This window comes from Gorilla gorilla, chromosome 15 (genome assembly GCF_029281585.2).
Source record: "Gorilla gorilla gorilla isolate KB3781 chromosome 15, NHGRI_mGorGor1-v2.1_pri, whole genome shotgun sequence".
NCBI classification, from domain to species: Eukaryota; Metazoa; Chordata; class Mammalia; order Primates; family Hominidae; genus Gorilla; species Gorilla gorilla.
In genome coordinates, this window is record NC_073239.2 from 87,146,741 (window position 1) to 87,171,366 (window position 24,626).

Below are 24,626 nucleotides of genomic sequence, written 5' to 3' on the forward strand. Positions count from 1 at the left end.
GTCCTGGCAGAGCAATGTTGGAAGTAAAAATAAAAAGATGGGTTGGAAAGGTGATAAGTAAGGAAATCAGGAGAGAAAAAGAATGGAGTGGTGAAAAACTGGTTGATGAATCAAGAAAATGCTTTGGATTTGCTTTTAGTAAATGAGGGTGGCGATTTAGGGGGTATAGAGGAGACAACATTGGCCACATGGTGATAACAGTTGAAGTTGGAAGATGGGTACTTAAATAGTTATCTCAATCTTTACAGGCAGTATGAAAATGTCCATAATAAATAGTAAAAGCAAAAGTAAAGAAACTTAAGAGTAGGGTGGCTCTATATCTCAATTTGTCCACGATAGTATTAGTTTATGCCTGTTGCCCTTGTAATAACTATTGATAGTGTCTTGTTTGACTGTCAAAACTGGAGACATAAAAAATAATCACAGTTCTGTGTCAAGTTGCATCAGTCTTATGATTTACTTTAGTTTCTTTATCTCAAAGTTATTTACTATTCCACATTGTATTCATCTTTACTTACAACTTTATTAGGCTGCAAGATTCTTGACGGCATGGTTTATGATTTTCATTTATTTTAGTATCCTCTATAATATCTTGTATAGTTCTGCTTACAATGAAAAATGAAAATGAGAGGAAGGGTGGTGAAGTGTTTTGCATTATAAATTAATGCTACTAAAATGTATTCATACTGTATTATAATTTTTAGAAAAGAAAGAAAATTCATGAAACACTGACATCCTTTAAGGGTATGGAGAACATAATGTTTTTCTCCCCAGTTACTGACAGGAGAGTCCCAAAGACAAAAGGAAAAGCTTTCAGAAGAGAAAATGAGAATCTGTGCAGTTTAAAGGTCTTCGGAAAAGGAACTCTTGTCTTATTAGGGCAAAATCACTGGAGAGTCTGGTATTTTAGGATTGCCAGGGAAGAGTCCCAATGTTTGCTCAAATATATTTACCAACAGTTTTTGAAAGTGGGGAATTTCTGCACCTGTCATACAATCTGGCTGGCAATGCTCATCCATTTCTTTTTCTATTTATTAAACAAGTCTTTATGTGTTTGGAGCATACATAGTGCAGGACATTGTGCTAGATATTAGAGAAAGAAAATCAAAATACAGAGCATTAAATAAATTATCAATTTAGTGCAGAAACTTGTGGCAGGAGCAAGAATAAGTTTTAGGAGGCCTATAATATTGTATTCAATATTTTATATATTTTGTGCCTTTTTTTTTTGCTGAGGAGAGTGTCCATATATTTCATCATAGTCTCAAATGACTGTCAAAAGTGAGGCTAATAAGCACTGAGCATGTGTAGAAACAAACAAACAGGTAATTGTAATATGATCAAAACCAGATTAATCTGAAGATAACAAAGTTTATGCTTCAGGGATCCTCATTGTACAGACCTCCATAAAGACCCTGAAAGGGGCTCCGCAATGGACTTTAAGAAACTCCTCAAATTATGAGTGATCAAAATTAGTCACTATACAAGAAAAATCAGAAATATTATAACTGAAAAACTCTGAAATATTATAATTCATACATAAAAGACTTAATAAAGGCTTTCTAAAATTTGACAATAGTAAATTTAATTATCTCATTACCAATAACAAGCTATGAAGCTGAATTTTCTTTTCTAAACCATTAATAATACAAAATAAATTTTTATTAAACATACCAGGGAAAGGCAAATGCCTTTCAGTTCTTGCCACAGAAATTACAACAACATAATTCTCTTAAGGGAGACAATTAAATAAGAAGCAATTTAAAAACTGTAGGGAAAAGGTATCATAAAAGTGAGTCAGGAAGTTGATTAATATAAATATGAAGGGATTAAATTTTGTGATGTTTATGGTGTTTTCAACCTTTTAATATTTATAATTTGTTGCAGCTTCTTTCTTATGCTAAATAAATCCTCATTTTCATACTTATTTTCCGCAATTGTAACTTGGTATTATTTTTCTTAAAGTGGGGCCCTCATCTTGCATCAGGCCCAAAAACTTAATTTCACCTCTGACTGTGATCAACATATTGATGAAGGTAGGTGCCGTTTTTTATAAGAACAAAAAGGAAAAGCATTTAAATCAAACTAATCTAAGAAGACTTACACAGAAGATATAAAAATGAACATGCCTGACCCAACACCAATCATCTCCTGGATTTTGAATCCATTTCTAATCAATGCTTTCTTTGCCCTGAGTCAAGTTTCCTTATACTCTCTTCTTATACCTTCTCTTGTGCTTTCTGGAGTCTTCCTTTAAACACAAAAGGGAAGAGACAGAGAGAGAGAGAGAGAGAGAGAACCAACTCCACCCTGAACCTCTTCCCAGAAAGCTCCCTACGTCTACTTATCTTATTAAACCTGAGCTTTAGTAGAATTTACTGCTTGCCTAAAGGCTTCCTCTTGAGAAACCCCATCCTCAGAAGTCACATGCACCAGAAGGACCAGAGTTCCTGTTCTCCACAGCCCACAACATCAACACCAAATCATTTATCCTGCAATATCTGACTACACTATTTTTTAGATGTCTCTGCAACCACCCTTATCACACTTGGACAAAATTCAAAGGCTTTGGACCCTGACTAATAAAATTATTCTCCACCAAAAATTCTACCCTCATCTTAAAGTAATATTAGCAAGTATATAGAAAACGCATCTGAAAACAAGACAGGGTTTTTTAAAGTTTTTTTTTAAACCTCTTCAATTTGTCTTCAGTGTAATTCAGCCTACTCACTCATAGTCAAAATCTATACTTTGTCAACACAAAAAAAATTTCATATATCCTAAGCAATTTACCAACAATTTTAGTTCTCCCAGCTCTCCCCCTTACTTCTGCTATACCTATTTCTCAAACCCGAAGAGAACCCACTTTTGTCTTTCATTGTCTCTCATTTCACTCAATGTTCTTGTGTTCCAATCCATTCGAGCTCTGCTACTAGTTTCATTCCTTCAAGCACTGTATGCCAAAATCTTTAACTCTCTAAAGTCCTAATTATAACACAAATTGTGGGGGGTGGGAGTGGGGGATGGGCAGGAACTGCTCTAATCCTTCACATACTTTTTCCACTTCTACATCAAAGCTACCAATGCTACTCTGAAAAAAAAAAAAAATCACAAACCAATGTGTTTGTGAAAGGTTTAAAAAGAGAATATGCAAATCAGAACTGAAATGGCTTGTCCTGGATCCCCAGCCTAAGGAATAGAGATATAAAATTCAACAGATATGTCAAAACTTCCTATGCCATATTGCTCTTTTCTTTATTCTCCTGGGCATTGCATTCCTCGTTTATGTATGGTGTTCTGAGTTTCCTCAATGTTCTGAGTTTCCTGATTTATGTATAGTGCCAGTAGCTGAAAATCCATTCTCATTGTCTTTCAATCACAGTAGAGATAGTTAAACAAGTACCTTTCCTTTCTAATAAAAAGTATTTAAGGTTTTTTCCTTTTCTTGTCCTAGACTGGCTATGTGGATGCTGGAAGATGGGGAAAACTTGTTTCAAGCTGAACATTATCCTTGCCATTAACTTGCCTAAAGAGGCTGGATTCATCTGGGCAGTTTTCACTGCTGCAAGTTAGGCACCTTATTTCACAAGGTGCAAGTAGCATGGAAGAGAAAAGCAAAGTTCATAGACAGAACTTCCAAGAACAAAGATCTCTGAATTGGGATGAAATTCTAACTGCCAGATTTGCTCCCTGTATCTCTCTTGATATGTTTTCTACTTATTATGGAGTGACAGTTGTTGTGGATGGGAGGATTGAAAATGGGAAGAACTAATCAAAGATATAATGTTGTGGAAAGGACTGATAAGCTACACAAACCTGTGTCATATTATTCTTTTTCTTGGAGCTCAGCATGAGAGCAGGCAATAACAGGAGAATAACTTCAAAAAAATCTTTAAAGCCAGACTCATTGTCTTCATTCCTAGGACTTACAGAGACCAAAGCTCCTGAAGTACCATCATTCTACCATGGATACTGTGAAGTGGTACCACCGTAAATCTATGTCCTCTAATGTCAGTGGACTGTCAAGTGAGCCAACAGTCCTCTTCTGCATGTTTGATAAACTCTTCCTTTCCCCACAGCTATTTCGAATTCATCAAGACCCCTCTCTACCCATCTCCCTCTTATTCCAATGCCCTAATGCATTGTTTTCCTATCTGTCTGTCACTAATACCTGACCCATTAGAGAGTCATGGAAGTAATTCAGCTGGTTATAGCCTGCAGTTTTTGGGTTTTTTAAATTTTTTTTTTGAGACGGAGTCTTGCTCTGTCGCCCAGGCTGGAGTGCAGTGGGGCGATCTTGGCTCACTGCAAGCTGGGCCTCCCGAGTTCACGCCATTCTCCTGCCTCAGCCACTCGAGTAGCTGGGACTACAGGTGCCCGCCACCATGCCCGGCTAATTTATTTTTATTTTTTTTTTTTTTTTAGCAGAGACGGGGTTTCACTGTGTTAGCCAGGATGATCTCGATCTCCTGACCTTGTGATCCGCCCGCCTCGGCCTCCCAAAGTGCTGGGATTACAGGCATGAGCCACCACGCCCGGCCACCTGCAGTTTTTTTCCTTAAGGAAATAGAAGAGAAATATCAGAAGGCATCCCTAGAAGATTCTTAGCAACTCTTGCACACACAGTGCCAAAAATTGGGGTGTAAGTATGTTTAAGGCCACAATGTCACAATATAAAATGGATTTCTTTCTCTGGAATTATATATATATATTCCAAATTCAAAGACAAAATGGTTTCTGGGCTTTTCACCATCTGAAACCACCTATATTTGCCTCTTCTTTACCTCACTCCCTCTCCATTCTCAGTGGAAATGTGATCCTACCCCAGATTCAGGTAGTAGCCCCTCATGGTTCCAGGTCATCTCTCCCACATACTTGAGGACTCTTTCTATCAATTTTCCCCACACTCAACTGTATCTTCATCTTCCACTACTTTACCTATTCCTTACTGGCAATTGGGGTAACCACCTCATTCTGATTTTCCTAGGACTGTCCTGGTTTTAAAACTAAAAGTCCTGAACCCAGCAATCCCCTCAGTCCCAATCAAACTGAAACGAAACTTGATGAATGACTTACCATCAGAAGAAACAGTAGTTTCCATGGCCCTTTCCGTCTAGGTGGTTTGTACCACCCTTTATCAATGAACAAAGGTGTGTAGCTGTGACCACAGAACAAAGAGAAACGTAAGCCCTTCCCCCTTTTGTCTCTCAGGTGACTAAATTGTAGATTTAGCCGGTTAGCAATGAGGATCTTTATCTTCTTAGAGAAATAATAATAGGCTCTCAAGAATATCTTGCTCTTATCTGACCATTTCTATACTTACTTCCAAATTCCATATGATTGGAATTGGGTTGTCTCCTCACCTCCAGTCTATGTCCCCTGACAGCATAGGTTTGTAATTTTGCTGGTGCCATTGCATTGGTCTAGACTGTCTAATCACTTTTCCCACTGAACTGAATTATAGTAACTTTCTAGGGCAAGATCAAATTCCACTTCCATTATCAAATCTTTCCTAAATAATCCAGAAAACATTAACATCCTATAACTCTCTTATAACATGCAACACATTTTTGTGTGACAAAATTTATGTCCTTGCTATTTTCTGTTTTATATGTGAGCTTTAGATGCTGGAGAGGATGTAGAGAAATAGGAACACTTTTACACTGTTGGTGGGAGTGTAAATTAGTTCAATCATTGTGGAAGACAGTGTGGTAACTCCTCAAGGACCTAGAAGCAGAAATACCATCTGACCCAGCAATCCAACTACTGGGTATATACCCAAAGGATTATAAATAATTCTACTATAAAGACACATACACACGGATGTTTACTGCAGCACTGTTCACAATGGCAAAGACTTGTAACCAATCCAAATGCCCATCAATGATAGACTGAATAAAGAAAATGGCACACACACACCATGGAATACTATGCAGCCATAAAAAAGGATGAGTTCATGTCCTTTGCAGGGACTCAGATGAAGCTGGAAACCATCATTCTCAGCAAACTAACACAAGAACAGAAAAACAAACACTGCATGTTCTCACTCATAAGTGGAAGTTGAACAATGAGAACACATGGACACAGGAAGGGGAACGTCATACAACAGGACCTGTCAGGGGGTTGGGGGCTAGGGGAGGGATAGCATTAGGAGAAATACCTAACGTAGATGATGGGTTGATGGGTGCAGCAAACCACCATGGCACATGTATACCTATGTAACAAACCTGCACATTCTGCACATGTATCTCAGAACTTAAAGTATAATAATAAAATAAAATTTAAAAAATAAAAATAAAAAATAAAAAACAATTGTAGCACAATGATTATAAAGACAAAGAAATAAAACTTGAGTTACTTCAATTCTGTCATTCTTTGTGATAAAATTTTTATTCGTGTTTAGAATTTTAGATTATAGACATATTTCAAAACTGGTAGAGTTGATACCGAAAAAATAAAGACATGGACAGTTTGAAATTTTTCTTTTTTATTGTGAAATTAGATTCTTACGAATGTCTGCTTATCCTTTGTTTAAAGCTTTTCTTAACCATTTTATTATCTTCAATCTTCATGTTAGCAAAACTTTTTAAGTTAAAATAAATAAAAAATTAATAGATAAATTATTTTCCTGCGAGCGCTCCTTCAAGCGCAGGTATGTGAAGATCAATTTTGTTGGTCATGGACAAATTTGTGGAAAACTCAAGAACAGAAACTGTAATGTTGTGATTTATTTATATGATAGGCCAATAGTGAGAGGTGACAGCATGCTGGCAGCCCTCACAGCCCTTGCTCTCCGTGCTTCCTCGGCCTTGGCGCCCACTCTGCCCACACTTGAGGAGCCCTTCAGCCCACCACTGCACTGTGGTAGCCCCCTTCTGGGCTGGCCAAGGCCGGAGCCGGCTCGCTCAGCTTGCGGGGAGGTGTGGAGGGAGAGGCGCGGGCAGAACCGGGGCTGTGCGCGGCGCTTGCCGGCCAGCGCGAGTTCCGGGTGGGCGTGGGCTCGGCGGGCCCCGCTGGCGGCCGGCCAGCCCACAAGCCCAGGGCAGTGAGGAGCTTAGCACCTGGGCCAGCAGCTGCTGTGCTCGATTTCTCACCGGGCCTTAGCTGCCTCTCCACGAGCAGGGCTTGGGACGTGCAGCTCGCTATGCCTGAGCTCCCGCCCCTTGCCCGCCCGCCATGCCTGAGCCCCCGCCCCCTCCCCGCCACCCCCCCGCCCCCTCCCCGCCACCCCCCCGCCCCCTCCCCGCCACCCCCCCGCCCCCTCCCCGCCACCCCCCCGCCCCCTCCCCGCCACCCCCCCGCCCCCTCCCCGCCACCCCCCCGCCCCCTCCCCGCCACCCCCCGCCCACCGCTGTGGACTCCTGCGCCGCCCGAGCCTCCTCAACGAGCACCGCCCCCTGCTCCAGGGCGCCCAGTCCCATAGACCCCCCGAAGGCTGAGGACTGCTGGCGCATGGCGCGGGACTGGCAAGCAGCTCCACCTGCGGCCCGTGTGCGGGATCCACTGCGTGAAGCCAGCTGGGCTCCTGAGTCTGGTGGGGACTTGAAGTATCTTTATGTCTAGCTAAGGGATTGTAAATACACCAGTCAGCACTCTGTATCTAGCTCAAGTTTTGTAAACACACCAATCAGCACCCTGTGTCTAGCTCAGGGTTTGTGAATGCACCAATCGACACTGTATCTAGCTAATCTACTGGGGAGGTGGAGAACTTTTGTGTCTAGCTCAGGGATTGTAAAGCACCAATCAGCACCCTGTTAAAACAGACCAATCAGCTCTCTGTAAAATGGACCAATCAGCAGGAAGTGGGTGGGACCAGATAAGAGAATAAAAGCAGGCTGCCTGAGTTGGCGGTGGCGATTCGTCCCTGTCTCTTTCCGTGTTGTGGAGGCTTTGTTCTTTTATTCTGCAATAAATCTTCCTGCTGCTGTTTGGGTCCGCACTACCTCTATAAGCTGTAACACTCACTGTGAAGGTCTACAGCTTCGTTCCTGAAGCCAGCGAGACCACGAACCCAGCAGCAGGAACGAACAACTCCAGACGCGCGGCTTTAAGAGCTGTTAACACTCACCGGAAGGTCTGCAGCTTCACTCCTGAAGCCAGAGAGACCATGAACCCAGCAGGAGGAATGAACAACTCAAGATGCGCCGCCTTAAGAACTGTAACACTCACCGCGAAGGTCTGCAACTTCATTCCTGAGCCAGCGAGACCACGAACCCACCAGAAGGAAGAAACTCCGAACACATCCAAACATCAGAAGGAGCAAACTCCGGACACTCCGCCTTTAAGAACTGTAACACTCACCACCAGGGTTCGCGGCTTCATTCTTAAAGTCAGTGAGACCAAGAAGCCACCAATTCTGGATAAAATATGAGGTAAGTTTTCCTATGTCTTTTAAAAATATATATTAATATATTTAATAAGAATTTATTACCTTTTCACTACCCTATTTGGTACTACTCTATATTCATTTTACTTTTTGTTTTTAAAAATTTTTGCAGTGGTATGATTATATATGGAAAGGTCAATGAAAAAAATTCACTCTCTTTTCCTAATCTGAAATGGCATCTTTATTTTTATTTATTTATTTTTACTGACATGACCATATAAGGGTCAGTAAAAGAAAATATTCACTATTTAAAGTTTCCTGGCCATTAATTATTTGTTTCATTTCATGATTATTCCTCAAAATAACTTTGTCATGTAGAGGAAGAAAAGTTAAAACATAATCCGCTCTGTCAAACACGAGATAGAACACTAAGGCTTGATCCAAAAATAATGTGGAGCCTATTTCCAAGGCAGTTCAGTTAACTTTCTCCCCTCAGCCATGTGGGTTACCACCTCACCCTCCTCTCTTCTTGCTGCTCAGTCTTTCCATTGTCGTCCTCCTCACTGCCTCACCCAGCTCCTAAGCGCCATTTTAATATGGTGGATCCCATGATAGTAAGGATCCCATGATAGTAAAAGTGACTCGGGGGTGAATTCATCAGAAAGGGTTGCACTGGAAACTGAATGAAGGACTCTGCATCACGAACCAGGGGACCTGGAAAGAACAGAAGAGGATGCTTTGTCAGGTGGTCACCTTTCATAGTAGAGTGCTGGGCTCAATTTCCTCTTGGGAGGACTCTTGAGTGGGTCTGACCTAGATGTTTCCACAAACTTTTCACAGAAGCAGCCCTGAGAGGCAGAGAGAGAAGAGAGAGCCAGGGGGATTATGAGGTGGGAGAAGAAAAGAAAGCTTGAACAAAATGCGCCATAAGAAAAGGAAGTGCCTTTTAAAAAATGCAATGAGACAAATTCCTCTTTTGCGAATGCTTTCTCATCCTGGGGGTTAAGACGGGGTGATGGGGTGCTATATATCCAAATTGGAGCAAAATGACTCAGAAAAAGTAAGTGTTTCTGGATCAAGGATACTCATGGAAATTCAAAAAAAGAAAAACAGGCAATAAATTATGTCCATAAAGTATTCAAAATCACTACAATTTTAGAAATATAAAAGTCAAATTGACAAAGATTGAAAATAAACTACCAAGTGTTCACATCATAGATAAGCACCTCTCTAAGTGTTTTAATTAGATATATAATAGTATACCCTTTGAGCGGAATTTTATCCAGTAATTTAAAAATTCTATGTTATCAAACATTTCGGGACATAGAAAATAGATTCAAGTAAAAAAAATTACTAAACATTACATTATCCCTTATGCTTACCAAAGTGACTGGAAAGATGTATTTTGAAGTAGAAAGAAAATCTCTATCCTCTTCTTTCACTCTCCCTTCTCGCTCTTACCCCGGCCCCCATACATTTCAATCCCAAGGAGGAGCGTCTATGTTTTGTCAACTTCTGGAGTACTGTCTGGGCTACCGTTGGCAGTCATTGCGTATTAGAAAGGCATATTGTGACTACCCCTCTTGCTTCCTATCGCCCCCATGTGGTAGGATTGGCAAACTGAATCCAGGCCCACTTGGGACTAAACACTGGTTCACTTAATCTCTCCTTTGTGCTCATAATTGGTTAGGCCTCCTGTACCCTGTCGTGAGTCAGAGAATGGACGATCCCAAGAAATGGAATTAGGCCTGGGGAGAGGTGGAGACTCTGCTAAGTTTCTAGGCAACAGGTGCCTTGGCTACCCCTCAGGTATTTAAGGTCCAAGCTGTCTAAATCCCAAAGGGAGGGGAGGACATCTATAAATCCAACCAATTGGCCGGGCGCGGTGACTCAAGCCTGTAATTCCAGCACTTTGGGAGGCCGAGGCAGGTGGATCACGAGGTCAGGAGATAGAGACCATCCTGGCCAACATGGTGAAACCCTGTCTCTACTAAAAATACAAAAATTAGCCGGGCGTGGCCGTGCGCGCCTGTAGTCCCAGCTACTCGGGAAGCTGAGGCAGGAGGATGGCGTGAACCCGGGAGGCCGAGCTTGTAGTGAGCCGAGATCGTGCCACTGTACTCCAGCCTGGGCGACAGAAAAAGACTGTCAAAAATGATAATAATAAATATATATATAAATAAAATCCAATCAACTGCTTCAAGGTAGAAGGAAATAAAAGTTCAAGCAGTGGAGGCTTTTAGGGTGAGGAGACATTTTCTACTGAATCGTTTTGTAGCTAGACTTTGTTCAAAGGGCAATGAAAAATGATAGTAAAAAAAAAACTTTTTGTTTATCCTGGACCTATTTTTTCTTATTTTGATCCGAGCACCATGGCTTCCTCCACTCAGGTTTTTGCCTTGTATAAAGCTAAACCCTTTCCTGGCTTAGCAGTTGTCATATGGCATAAGCCCATCTGATAGGAGCACTGCATTCCTCCGTCCATAGTATTTTATTAAGAGAAAAACATGCACACAAAGAGAAGATGTTTCCTTGGAACTGTGTACCATGTGAGAAACACCGACACAAACTGCAATGCTAAAATCTGTAAAATCTGTGCAAGTAAAAATCACCTATAGAGACGCCACTGAGGGCCGGGCACAGTGTCTCAAGCCTGTAATCCCAGCACTTTGGGAGGCCGAGGTGGGTGGATCACCTGAGGTCAGGAGATTATGACCAGCCTGGCAAACATGGAGAAATGCCGTCTCTACTGAAAATACAAAAACTAGCCGGGTGTGGTGGCGCGTGCCTGTAATCCCAGATGCTCCGGAGGCTGAGGCAGGAGAATCACTTGAACCTGGGAGGCGGAGGTTGCAGTGAGTCGGGATCGTGCCACTGCACTCCAGCCTGGGTGACAGAGCAAGACTGTGTCGCAAAAGAAGAACGAAAAAGAAGCCACTTAAAATAGGAGGCTGAGGACGCTTGTGAATAGGAAGTAGGAATATGAATAGATCAATATATACTACATAATAAGAGATGTCATAATATTAATACTAATATTGCTAATAGTAAAATAAACATTCTTAAAGTATATTGGGCTTTGGATACTAAAATTTGATCACTGTCAGAAGACTGGTTACAGGTCAAACTAGTGGTGTTTTTCTGACTTTTCCTCTTTTCTTGAGTGGAGAAGGCTTTTCTAGGGCACAGGTCAGGTGGATAATAACAGTAGGATGATTGATGCAGGATCTGCTCAAGTGGAATGCTTAGTTTTGAATGTAAAAAGCAGAAACATCAATGATGTCAGCAAAGGCAAATTCTAGGAAGTATCAAAATATGAAAACTCAGAAAGCTACATTTGTGTTCAACTCTAAGTGGTCAATTTTTGGTTTATAATGAAAAAGACAAAGGTCAGACTCTTGAGTACAATCTAGATTCAAGTGGGGGCAAAAACAAGGAAATGGACAAAGTAATAGAGGGTCAAGGTAATTGCTTAGAACAGGAAATGCTAGAGATTCTTCTTAAAGGATCAAAGCCAGTGATTACTGGATAGATCAGTGTAGTTTAAAGCTCTGTGAAACAAACACCAGCTCTCTAATGGTCTTTCTAGTGTAGTTGTTTAAAAATAACAGAATAAATGATAAGAAAAAACAAAATTTGGAAAACTGGACTTCCATATTTGGCACGATGGCAGACAGCATGTCCAGTTCCTAGCTCACGCAGCAAAATAATTCAAAATTCTACATGAATTTTTTTCACCCTCCCAATATTTTAATTCAATTTTAATATAAAATATTGGAAGGGTGAAAAACATTATGTACTATGATAAGGTAAGGGAAATTCTGGAAGACCAAAAATGGAATAAAAGCAGGAACCCAGAAAGGAAAGCGACCCTGAAGTTGGTACCTTCTCTGAGGCATCTGTCCCTCCCTGGTGAAATTGAGCTTATATTTTGATGACTGCATGAAATGATGGGAATAGTAGGCAATGTCTCGGCTTTGCCAAGGAGGAGATGTTGTTAGGAGAGCCATAGGACAAAAACAGGGGTAAATGAAAAGAAAATATAACCTACAGATGAAGATAACAAGGAAAACCACCTTTTACCTTTGATGGTGGGAGAAGAGGAGGCAAATTCCCTGTGTTTCCCTACACATAAGCTAGACTTTGTGCCATTTAGGAGAATAAATTGATACGACTTAATGGCACCAAAAACTTTGAGCAATATCTATTTTGAAGGGATATTGAGTTGTGATATTTTCAAAGCATGGACGTAAAAACATGCAAACTCTCTCTGGAAAAATACATTTTCAACTTAGGCCTCATAAAATTCCCACTTGAGTTTTTGAATATTACAAAATACAGAAGGAAACAAAGTCCCATTGATAAGTCAACAATAAAAACAATAGCAGAATGAAACTTACAAATAATTCTGCTGCGCCTATTATCAGATAGAATATTATAAAAATGTTTTATAATTTCAACAGAGTATTGGAGGTTATTAGTAACAAACAATAACAATGGCTAGACAGTTTTTTTGAAAACCAAATAGAACTTGAATTATACATATATAATCAATATGTACATTTAAATAATATGTAAATATATATACATTCAATATATACATAGAAACAAAAAATGAAAATGTGTAATGGCAGATTATATACAACTAAAAACAAAATTGGTAAACTGACACATAGTTCTTTTTTTCTTGAGACAGGGTCTCACGCTGTCGCCCAGGCTGAAGTGCATTGGCATGATCTCAGCTCACTGCAACCTCTGCCTCTCGGGTTCAAACGATTCTCATGCCTCGGCCTCCCAAGTAGCTGGGATTACAGTTGTGTGCCACCATGCCCAGCTAGTTTTTGTATTTTTAGTAGAGATGGGGTTTCATCATGTTGGCCAGGCTGGTCTCAAACTCCTGACCTCAAGTGATCCACTCGCCTCGGTCTCCCAAAGTGCTGAGATTACAGGTATGAGCCACCATGCCCGGCCCTGACACATAGTTCTAAGGAAATTATACAGTATAGAGAAAAAACAGGCAAAGAGATAAATAACGCAAGATAGGTGAAAAATCCCTAGACATTAGAGTAAGATCTATCTTACATCTAATCAAAGTTTCAGCACAGAATTGACAAAGGCAATAATCCTAGATATGAAGTCTGAAAGTTTTCCAGATTGATGAGAGACAAGATTCTACAGATTTAAGGTTTCCAAACCCCAAAATGGATAAATTAAAGATCTTCTATACCCAAACAAATTATAGTGCACTACAGAAAAGCAAAGAAAAGAAGCTCACAGGAAAGGAAGATTAGATAAATGTTAATTTTATAGCTGAATTCTCAGTACCATTGTTGTTGTCAAGACAGTAAAATCATACTTTCAAAATCTGAAATGCAAGCCTAGAATTGAGTGCCTAGGAAAATAAACTCACTTTAAAAAAGGAAAAGGTGGTGAAATAAAACCTTTTCAGACAAACAAAAATAAACAATTTACTACCAACAGAGTATCAGTGAAAGGATTCTAAAGGGTATATTTCACACACACACAAAATTAAACCCATTATGATGTAATATTGGAGAAGGAAGAAAGTAGTAAACATGGCCTGGTGCAGTGGCTCATGCCTGTAATCTCAGCACTTTGGGAGGCTGAGGTGGGTGGATCACTTGAGGTCAGGAGTTCAAGACCAGCCTGGCCAACGTGGTGAAACCCTGTCTTTACTAAAAATACAAAAATTAGCTAGGCATGGTGGCAGGCACCTGTAATCCCACCTACTTGGGAGGCTGAGGCAGGAGAATTGCTTGAACCCGGTAGGCGGAGGTTGCAGTGAGCCAAGGTCGCACCACTGCACTCCAGCCTGGGTAACAGAGTGAGACTCTGTCTCAAAAAAAAAAAAAAAAAAAGAAAGAAAATGGTAAACACCTGAATCAATCTAAATAAAGATTGGCTGTAGAAGACAATAATATTAATAATATCTAATGGGGGGTAAAAAATTGGAAAGATAAAACTAATATCCTGAGAAACCTTTATGTAAGTTAGGAGAAATCAGAATTAAAATCTTCTAATGTCCTTATATTATTGTAAAAGTGGCTAAAGATATTAACGTTGTTACAGATGTTAACGTTACCCTTCAGTATTTATGGTTCTCTTCTCCTTTGGGGCATGCAGGGTTCTGGACCTCCTTGCCTACTTGGAAGTTAGCCTTGCCTAAAAACTAGCTTTGATCAATGAAGTATGAAAGTGTCACTTGCCAGAGAATATTTTAAGACCTAGTTTGAGGAACCATTCTCTTTCACTGCCACATTTACCAGAGCCTGGCACTATTCCTGTTGAACCTTCATAGCCTATAATCCAGAGTGAAATCTTGGGTGAAATCTAATTCCTTCTGAAAACTCAGAGTTATTTGTGTGACAGTATGACTTGCCTTATCCCAACAGAAACAAGCATTGGTAAGGGAAGCAGTGAAGAAATGCATATTGAAGGTGAGAAAGATGTAATGCCAAAATAACTTGGGAGTCATACTATGTATCCAATAAAGATATATGTAGCTCTAGAGAAACAGAATGAAAAAAAAACTTTACTAGTGACTGTTAGGAACAAAAAGAGATGTAATTGGAGTTAGAGTTCCACGTGTTCCACCTCAGAATCATGGCGGGAGGAGAAAGGCACTTCTTACATGGTGGCAGCAAGAGAAAAATGAGAAAGAAGCGTTGTTGGCTGCATTTGGCCATTTCCAAGTTCAGTAAGGAATTTGTTTGTAAACAGGAATAAAAGCAAATAGAATACAAACTCCATGAGCTTTCAAGAATAGAAAACTAGTTCACCACCCCAAAAAGTAAAAGGTAAATGTAAGAAAATCTTTGAGAAGCAAAGGCCGATTACAACTCAGCCTTAAGGCAGAGGTCAAGCAGTATAGACATTATACCCTTGTGAGAACCACCAGATGGATTAAGGAGGGATCTCAGGGTGAGGATGGTTTGGCTGTGTCCTCATCCAAATCTCAACTTGAATTGTATCTCCCAGAATTCCCACGTATTGTAGGAGGGACCCAGGGATAGGTAATTGAATCATGGGATCCAGTCTTTCCCGTGCTATTCTCATGATGGTAATTAAGTCTCACAAGGTCTGATGGGTTTATCAGGGGTTTCCGCTTTTGCTTCTTCCTCATTTTTCTCTTGCTGCCACCATGTAAGAAGTGCCTTTCTCCTCCTGCCATGATTCTGAGGTGGAACATGTGGAACTCTAACTCCAGTTAAATCTTTTTGTTCCCAGTTTCAGTTATGTCTTTATCAGCAGTGTGAAAATGGACTAATACAGTAAATTGATACCAGTAGAGTAGGGTATTGCTGAAAAGATACCTGAAAATGTGGAAGCAACTTTGGACCTGGGTAGCAGGCAGAGGTTGGAACAGTTTGGAGGGCTCAGAAGAAGTTAGGAAAATGTAGGAAAGTGTGGAACTCCCTAGAATCTTGTTGAATGGCTTTGCCCAAAATGCTGATAGCAATATGGACAGTAAGGTCCAGACTGAGGTGGTCTCATGGAGATGAGGAACTTGTTGGGAACTGGAGCAAAGGTGACTCCTGTTATATTTTAGCAAAGAGACTGGCATGGCAGCATTTTGCCCCTGCCCTAGAGATTTATGGAACTTTGAACTTGAGAAAGGTGATTTAGGGTATCTGGCAGAAGAAATTTCTCAGCAGCAAAGCATTCAAAAGGTGACTTGGGTGCTGTTAAAGGAATTCAGTTTTATAAGGGAAGCAGAGCATAAAAGTTTGGAAAACTTGCAGCCTGACTACGCACAAGAAAAGAAAAACCCATTTTCTGGGGAGAAATTCAAGCCGGCTGCAGAAATTTGCGCAAGCAGCAAGGAACCTAATGTTAATTCCCACAACCATGGGGAAAATGTCTCCAGGCCATGTCAGAGACCTTCACAGCAGCCCCTCCCATCATAGACCCAGAGTCCCAGGAGGAAAAAGTGGTTTTGTGGGCCGAGCCCAGGGTCCCTGTGCTGTGTGCAGCCTAGGGACTTGGTGCCCTGTGTCCCAGCCACCCCAGCCGTGGCTGAAAGGGACCAACGTACAGCTCGGGCTGTGGCTGCAGAGGACAGAAGCCCCAAGTCTTGACTGCTTCCACGTGGTGTTGAGCCTGCAGGTGCACAGAAGTCAAGAATTGAGGTTTGGGAACTCTTGCCTAGATTTCAAAAGATGTATGGAAATGCCTGGATACCCAGGCAAAAGTTTGCTGCAGGGGCAGGGCTCTTATGGAGAACCTCTGCTAGGGCAGTCTGGAAGGGAAATGTAGGGTTGGAGCCTCCACACAGAGTCCCTACTGGGGCACTCTCTAGTGGAGCTGTGAGAAGAGGGCCACTGTTCTCCAGACCCCAGAATGGTAGATCCACGGACAGCTTGCACTGTACACCTTGAAAGCTGCAGACACTCAATGTCAGCCCATGAAAGCAGCTGGGAGGAAGGCCGTACCTTGCAAAGCCACAGGAGCAGAGCTGCCCAAGACCATGGGAACCCACCCCTTGCATCAGTGTGACCTGGATGTGAGACATGGAGTCAAAGGAGGTCATTTTGGAGCTTTAAAATTTGACTGCCCCAGGCCAGGCGAGGTGGCTCACACCTGTAATCCCAGCACTTTGGGAGGCCGAGGCAGGCAGATCATGAGGTCAGGAGATCAAGACCATCCTGGCTAACACGGTGAAACCCCATCTCTACTAAAAATACAAAAAATTAGCCGGTGTCTGTAGTCCCAGCTACTCGGGAGGCTGAAGCAGGAGAATGGCGTGAACCCGGGAGGCTGAGGTTGCAGTGAGCCGAGATCGCGCCACTGCACTCCAACCTGGGCGAAAGTGCGAGGCTCCGTCTCAAAAACAAAAAAAGAACAAAACAAAATAAAATTTGACTGCCCCACTGGATTTTAGACTTGCATGGGCCCTATAACCCCTTTGTTTTGGCCAATTTCTCCCATTTGAAATGGTCGTGTTTACCCCATACCTGTACCCCCATTGTATCTAGGAAGTAACTAGCCTGCTTTCGATTTTACAGGCTCATAGGCAGAAGGGACTTGCCTTGTCTTGGATGAGACATTGGACTGTGGACTTTTGAGTTAATGCTGAAATGAGTTAGGAAATTGGGAGACTGTTGGGAAGGCATGATTGGTTTTAAAATATGAGGACATGAGATTTGGAGGGGGGCAGGGGCAGAATAATATGGTTTGCTTGTGTCCCCATCGAAATCTCAACTTGAATTCTATCTCCCAGAATTCCCACGTGTTGTGAGAGGGACCCATGAATCATGGGGGTCAGTCTTTCCCTTGCTATTCTTGTGATAGTGATTAAGTCTTACAAGATCTGATGGGTTTATCAGGGGTTTCTGCCTTTGCTTCTTCCCCATTTTTGTCTTGCTGCTGGCGCATAAGTACCTTTCACCTCCCACCATGATTCTGAGGCCTCCCCAGCCATGTGGAAATGTAAGTCCAATTAAACCTATTTTTGTTCCCAGTTTCAGATATGTCTTTATCAGCAGCACGAAAACGGGCTAATATACAGAGCAAAAAGCCAAAGTTAAGGGTGTGGTACCTAACAAACTGCTTCATTCAATAAAACAGCTCAGGGTAAAGAGCTAAAGTGTGTGTCTTTCCCGGTGACATATCTAATAGCTGAGAAGGCTGCTTAGCCCACAAGTAGCTCTGTTTTCCTCTATTTCAGATGTGGCCAACAAGGATAATGAAAAAGGAATAACTTTTCAGAATGTAGAGTCAGGGCCACAGAGAATAATGGAAAAATAAGTCCCTCCACCCACTAGAGAGTAGATTTAATCAAGGAATATTCACATAAACTTCCCATCCCTGCAAGGATAGAGGCCTTAACAATACTCGCCAACTGGAATTTCAATTGTTATGGACCAGCGATTGTTATATCATGGAGTTTTTCTTTTCCAAGTGGAAGTGTTTTTCTGGTTATGTTGTACTTGTTTTGTCATTGTACATTGGGTGCTTGTAATGAATCCAATTTGTCTTTTTGGCCCAACAGGCTTATATCCAGAGTAACCAGGCCAAGCGAGGTGGGTCACACCTATAATCTCAACACTTTGGGAGACCAAGGTGGGAAGATTGCTTGAGCCCATGAGTTTGAGACCAGCCTGGGCAACATAGCAAGACCCCATCTCTTAAAAAAAAAAAAAAAGTGAATTTAGCCAGACATAGTGGCTCATGCATGTAGTCCCAGCTACTCCGGAGGCTGAGGTGGGAGGATCTAGGCTGCAGTGAGCCATGATCATGTCACTGCACTCCAACCTGAGTGACAAAAGTGAGACCTTGTCTCAAAAAACAAACACACACCATATCAAGATCTGATGTGGAGACTGTTGTGTATCCTCTATATTTCTCCAAAATACAGAGGAAACCTGACTCAAAGCTAAACTTTCTATCTAGATGGGACTTTTGGGTTGCCTTTTTCGAGGTGAGTGTTCTGCATGGGAGAAGGTGACTCAAAACTTTGGTGAGCAGAATGGCATCTTCTGTGGTAGACATTACATCTTTTCACCAATATTTCAAGTTTTCTTCTCCTTCCACTCACACAAGAAGATTGAACTTCCCTGGCTCCCATGAATTTGGGTGTGATCATGGAACTTTTGTTCAATGAAATTTGAGCAGAAGTGACCCAAGTCTCTTCTAGGCAGACACACTTAAGTGCCACTGCAAACTCTGTTCTCTCTTTCTGCTACTACAACTGGTGATGCTCCCACATGCTGGATCCTCCATCCGCCTATCTATTATAGAGGAAAAATGGGAACTTTGTTGGTCTAAGCTACTGAGAATTTGAAATTGTTTATTCCCAGTGCATAATATAGCTTATCCTAATAAATACTGGTATACAAGTTAAAATACATAGGGAAGTAACTTAAAAGGATATAGAACATAATTCCAAATGCTTAGAGAAGAAAAGGAACTTAAAAATTTAAAGAGCAGTCAAGAAGAAGGCACAATAGAAGAAAATGAATGCAGGAAGCAATATACAAAGAATAGCAAATAATATGGTAGAAATACATTTAAATATATTATCCTGACTTTATAAGGTCAGAATCATAAGTCACCTGCAAATATCAGTGACTTATGGAATCCAGGGTTTATTTCTCACATCACACGGTAGTCTTCAGTTAGCTTTAGCTATTCAATCTGGGACACAACAAAAGAGCAGCCTCAGTGTGGAATACTGCAGGTATTGTGGCAGAGAACAACTCAGCTTTTGAATGTTGATTCAAAAGCCTTTAGTCAGGCCAGGCATGGTGGCTCACGCCTGTAATCTCAGCACTTTGGGAGGCTGGGGCGTGCAGATCACCTGAGGTCAGAAGTTCGAGACCAGCCTGGCCAACATGGTGAAACCTCATCTTTACTAAAACTACAAAAATTAGCCAGGTGTGGTGGTAGGCACCTGTAATCCCAGCTACTCGGGAGGCTGAGGCAGAAGAATCCCTTCTTCTGCAGTGCAGTGAGCCAAGATCACACCACTGCACTCCAGCCTGCAGAACAGAGTGAGACTCCATCTCAAAACAAAACAAAACAAAAAAGCCCTACTCAGAAGTCGCACGTTTACCTCTACTCAGTTTTAATTGGTTAAAAAAAATCACATGGTCAAGCCTATTAATGGGTTTACATGTTAATGGAGCAGGAAATTTGTACTTCAGCAGGGATATAGCAGAGAATATACTTTCAGCATGGAAGAGGCAGTTCTTGCTAGGAAGGGTCAGCGAATATTTTGATAATAAAAATTTCTACCATACCAAATATAAAACGTATCTTAATAGAAATTGTCTAAACTATCCAATTAGAAGTCAAAGATGTCAGACTGGATTGAAAATAATACAACTCTATGCTCTTTGTAAGTACTTCACCTATAAAACTATAACATAGGGACATGGGAAGCATGAAAGTCAAAGCATGGGAAAAATAGATTAGGAAAATACTAAACAAAGAAATATGGTGTAGCTATGCTAATATCAGACAAAAAAATAGACTTTAAAGCAAAAAGCACTTCTAGAAATATAGATGGTCACTGCATAATGATAACAGCTTTAATCCATTAGGAAAATATAACAATTCTAAACTTCTATGCATTTCATAACAGTTCAAAATATAGAGACAAATTTACCATCACAGAGGAAGATTTTAACTAATTCCACATAAGAAATCAAAGAGACAAAAAAAAACACAAGAATGTAGAGAATCTGAGCAACACAATTAACAAGTTTAATGAAAACCGTATTCAACAGCTGCAGAATATACATTCTTTTCCAAAACAAAATATTTGTGGCAATGCATACAACTTAATAAATTTTTTTAATTAGTATCATACAAAATACTTATCTGACAGCCATAAAAGTAAGTTTAAAAATCAGTAACAAAACGACAAATAGAAATCCCCCCATGGGTGTTTAGAAATTTTTAAATGTATTTGTGGGCCAAAAAATTCATAATGGAAATTAATTCTTAGAACTGAATGATGAAGAATGTCGCTAAAGTCTCCCTTTGAGCAAAATGGATCATTACATATTCTCAAATAAGCAAAAAGGCTCAGAATTATGAACTAAGAATTCCAATTTTAGATATTAGGGAGAAATTACTGAATGAACTTTACAAAAGCAGGACAGAGATAATCAAACATTTTATTAAGAGAGAAATTGTATGATTACCTGAGAAGTCTGTGGGGGAATGAGGAAAACAGAAGAGGTCAAGGGAAGCAAGTCTATAGTTTCAGCTATAGCGTTAGCCTGAAATGTCCAGGAGCTCCGAAATACTGAGGGATCATTCCTACCTGGTGGCAAGGGAGTGAGGCTTTTTTTGTACCTCCATATCAAGCATCAGTCAGTCATTGTTTACAGGCTGTTACAGAGATGAGTGCATAACTTCCAGACACCTCCTGGTGATGTTGCTTCAATCTGCCAAGGGCAATCCTCCTGAGACTATTGCAGGTGTGAGCTGTTAGCAACAGAACATGCAGCAGCTGGAGAATGGCCATGCTGAACCAATGGAAGGAAACCCAGGAGATCTGGACAGAACACCAGCATTGTCTGCTATGCTTCATTCCTTGTATCACTCAGGTCCACTTCCCTCACACATTAGGTTCCTTTCATGCTTTTACTTCTCCCGGACTCTGGTTGATTACAATTTCTAGGAAATCTTAAAATAGAAAGTTAGTAGGGGGTTGGAATATGATCCCAGAAGATACAATCCTGAATGCCATAATCCTGAATATTGAAATCCTGAGAGATAAAATCCCTAAAGTCTAAATCCCTAATGTCTAAAATCCTGCAAATCACAAACACAGGACAGTTGCATACATGTTAAAACCACATAGAGACATGCTATTGTCTTTATTTGGAAATTAAGTCTTGTTTAAAGATATGTCTATGGGTACCAAATTGACAAGGATTGGACTGGTGGACTTAGGTGTCAGTTTGACTGGATTAAGGAATACCTAGAAACCTGGTAAAGCATTATTTTGGGTGTATCTGTGAGGGTGTTTCCAAAGGAGATAGAGTATGAGCCTGAATGGATTAGGTGGGGAAGTGTTAGTGGACATCATCCAATAGGTGAGGGGACCAAAGAAAACAAATACTGAAGGCAAATTGGACTCTCTCTGAGACCTGGGACAGACTTTTCATCTGCTGCCTTGGACATCAGAACTCCAGGCTTGCCAGCCTTTGAGCTCCAGGACTTATACCAGCAGCCCCCTGGGCCCTGAGGTCTTCAGCCTCTGATGGAGAGTTACACCATCGGCTTGTCTGGTTCTGTGGCCTTTGGACTTGGTCTTAGCCCCACCATCAGGATCCCAAGGTCTCCAGCTTGCAGATGGCCTGTTGTGGGATTCCTCAGTCACCATAATTGCATGAGCCAATTCCTCTAATAAATCACTTTTCATATATCTACATCCAGATCCTATTGGTTCTGTCTAGAGAACCCTGACTAAGATAGACTTTGGTAATGGGGAAGCTGAGTATCATTCATTCTTACTATATTCCTTACAACACAATGGAAAAGATCTGTGAAACTGTTCCGTTGAAATAAGGCTGTGATAAGTTAAGTGTATGAGGCTACTTAATGTTGAAAGATAAAAATCTAAAAGCTAATTCTAATTGGTGCTATGAAAGCAGAAAATCACTTAATTGCAACAACTGAGCAACAACCAGACTTTCAAATGGACAGCGTATAGTTAGGAAATGTGTAGACCACAACCTCTCTCAAAATACAAGTGCAGCAAGTATTTCAACGATCATAGAAGTAGTGAAACTCTAAGTGGAAAATAGAAGAAATCTTCCTTGTCAAATGATTCAATCGTGTATGACTTCTGCCCCTTCACGCATAGTGCCATGCTTCCCTTCAAAAAATATCCTTTGTCAGAGAATTAAAAGAATTTAACAACCTTAATAACCTTCTAAACCAAAGACACTAACTGATACTGAGGTTCCTCCACATGTTACAAAATACATGAAATGGTGAACTATTCTTGATTAGGGATTTGACTGTCAAAGAAGATAGACTTTTTATATTTATCACTGAATCTAACAGAAAAACTAGCACGTTTTACTTTGGCTAATCGATGGTACTTCAAAACTGTCACCGTTGTTTTTTATCAACTAGATACAATTCATGACCCTGTTGGATCAGAAAATACTAAAACTTACCCACCTACTTACATATTAATGACTGGAAAAGTGAAGTGTAAACACTTATTTAAAGATTTGGTGGACTTCACAGAAGAAAACGGATTTCATTTTCCTTTTCCTTTTTTTTTTTTTTTTTTTTTTTTTGAGGCAGGGTACCCCTCTGTCATCCAGGCTGGAGTGGAGTACAGTGGTGCGATCTTGGCTCACTGCAGCCTAGACCTCCTAGACTCAAGCAATCCTCCCACCTCAGCCTCCTGGGTAGCTGGGACTACAGGGGCAGGCCATCATGCCCAGCTAAATTCTTGTATTTTTTGTAGAGGATACAAAACATTGTATCCTCTACAAAATAAGTTAGCCATGTTGCCCAGGCTGGTCTTGAACTCCTGGACTCAAGTGATCCACCTGTCTTGGCTTCCCAAAGTGCTGGGATTATAGGCATGAACCACTGCCCCTGAGCAGAAAATGAATTTCAATTTAATCTCCAAACTATAATGGCAGATTTGGAATTAAGTGCAATCAAATCTTCTAAAAGTGAATTTCAAGGTGTTACCAATAAAGTTTGTTTTTTTCATTCAGCCCAAAGCATTTGGCAGAAAATTCAGATGAGTGGATTGGCCATGTGATACTGCAAGATGAAAACTTCAGTTAAAAATGTGTCATTTGGGCCAGGGGCAGTGACTCACGTCTGTAATCCCAACAATTTTGAGAGGTCAAGGTGGAAGGAATGCTTGAGCCCAGGAGTTTGAGATCAGCCTGGGCAACATGGCGAGACCCCATCTCTACAAAAAATACAAGTTAGCCAGGCATGGTGATGTGTGCCTGTAATCCCAGCTACTGGAGGCTGAAGTAGGAGGATCAATGGAGCCCAGGAGGTCAAGCCTTCAGTGGGCTGTGATGGAGCCACAGCACTCCAGCCTGGGTGACAGAGCAAGAACCTGTCTCAAAAGAAAAAAAAAATATGTCATTTGCCTGCATTGGCCTTCCTTCCAGCCAGTGATGTACCAGAAGCTTTAATAAGTTAAATTGGAATTGACCTGAAGAATAAGTGAAGTTATTGACTGGTTCAAAAATAATTATTATGAGCGTGGTAGGATAAGACACTTTATGCAAGGGTGTTGCTATTCGATCACAAGTGTTGTTTCTGCCAAATTTGTAGTCTGTATACAAGTGCATGGGAAATGGATTTCTGAGTGCCCAAAACAACATGGAAGCATGGCATGGAAGATGGGAAGTTTCACAGGGAATGCTTATGTTCATGTATATTGAAACACAAAGAGAATTTCAAAAAGAGCAGCACCACATAGAAAATGTGAGTGTATTTTCTGAGGAGAGCCATGCCCTAAAAGAAAAAAACAGCTCTTTATTGTGATGCAAGACTTCAAAACATAATGATCATAGAAGTTGGCCAGCTCTTATGAACTACCTCTGTGCGATTACCCATAATCTATTCCTGTAATACACTGTTTCATTTGTCTAATTTTCCTTTTAGTTTTTTTTTAGTTTTTTCCCTATTTTAAATTATCATTATTTTTAAAAATTTACTATAATGGCCAGGCACAGTGGCTCATGCCTGTAATCCCAGCGCTTTGGGAGGCCAAGGCGGGTAGATCACCTGAGGTCAGCAGTTCGAGACCAACCTGACCAACGTGGCAAAA

General features: G+C 40.9%; 2 long non-coding RNA genes across 2 annotated transcripts in view; one reads left to right on the top strand and one right to left on the bottom strand.

Moving 5' to 3' along the window:
* The first annotated feature begins 7,852 nt into the window (after window positions 1-7,852).
* The window catches only part of LOC109023261 (uncharacterized), a 59,034-nt gene continuing 42,260 nt past the window's right edge, over window positions 7,853-24,626 (top strand). Inside the window, exon 1 of the long non-coding RNA XR_008671550.2 lies at window positions 7,853-8,372. This is a non-coding gene — a long non-coding RNA (uncharacterized lncRNA). The remainder of the gene's footprint in view (window positions 8,373-24,626) is intronic.
* On the bottom strand, window positions 8,544-9,785 carry LOC109023260 (uncharacterized). Its single transcript, XR_002002645.4, has 2 exons — window positions 9,709-9,785; window positions 8,544-9,040 (listed from the first exon to the last, which is right to left on the bottom strand). It is a non-coding gene; the product is annotated as an uncharacterized lncRNA (long non-coding RNA).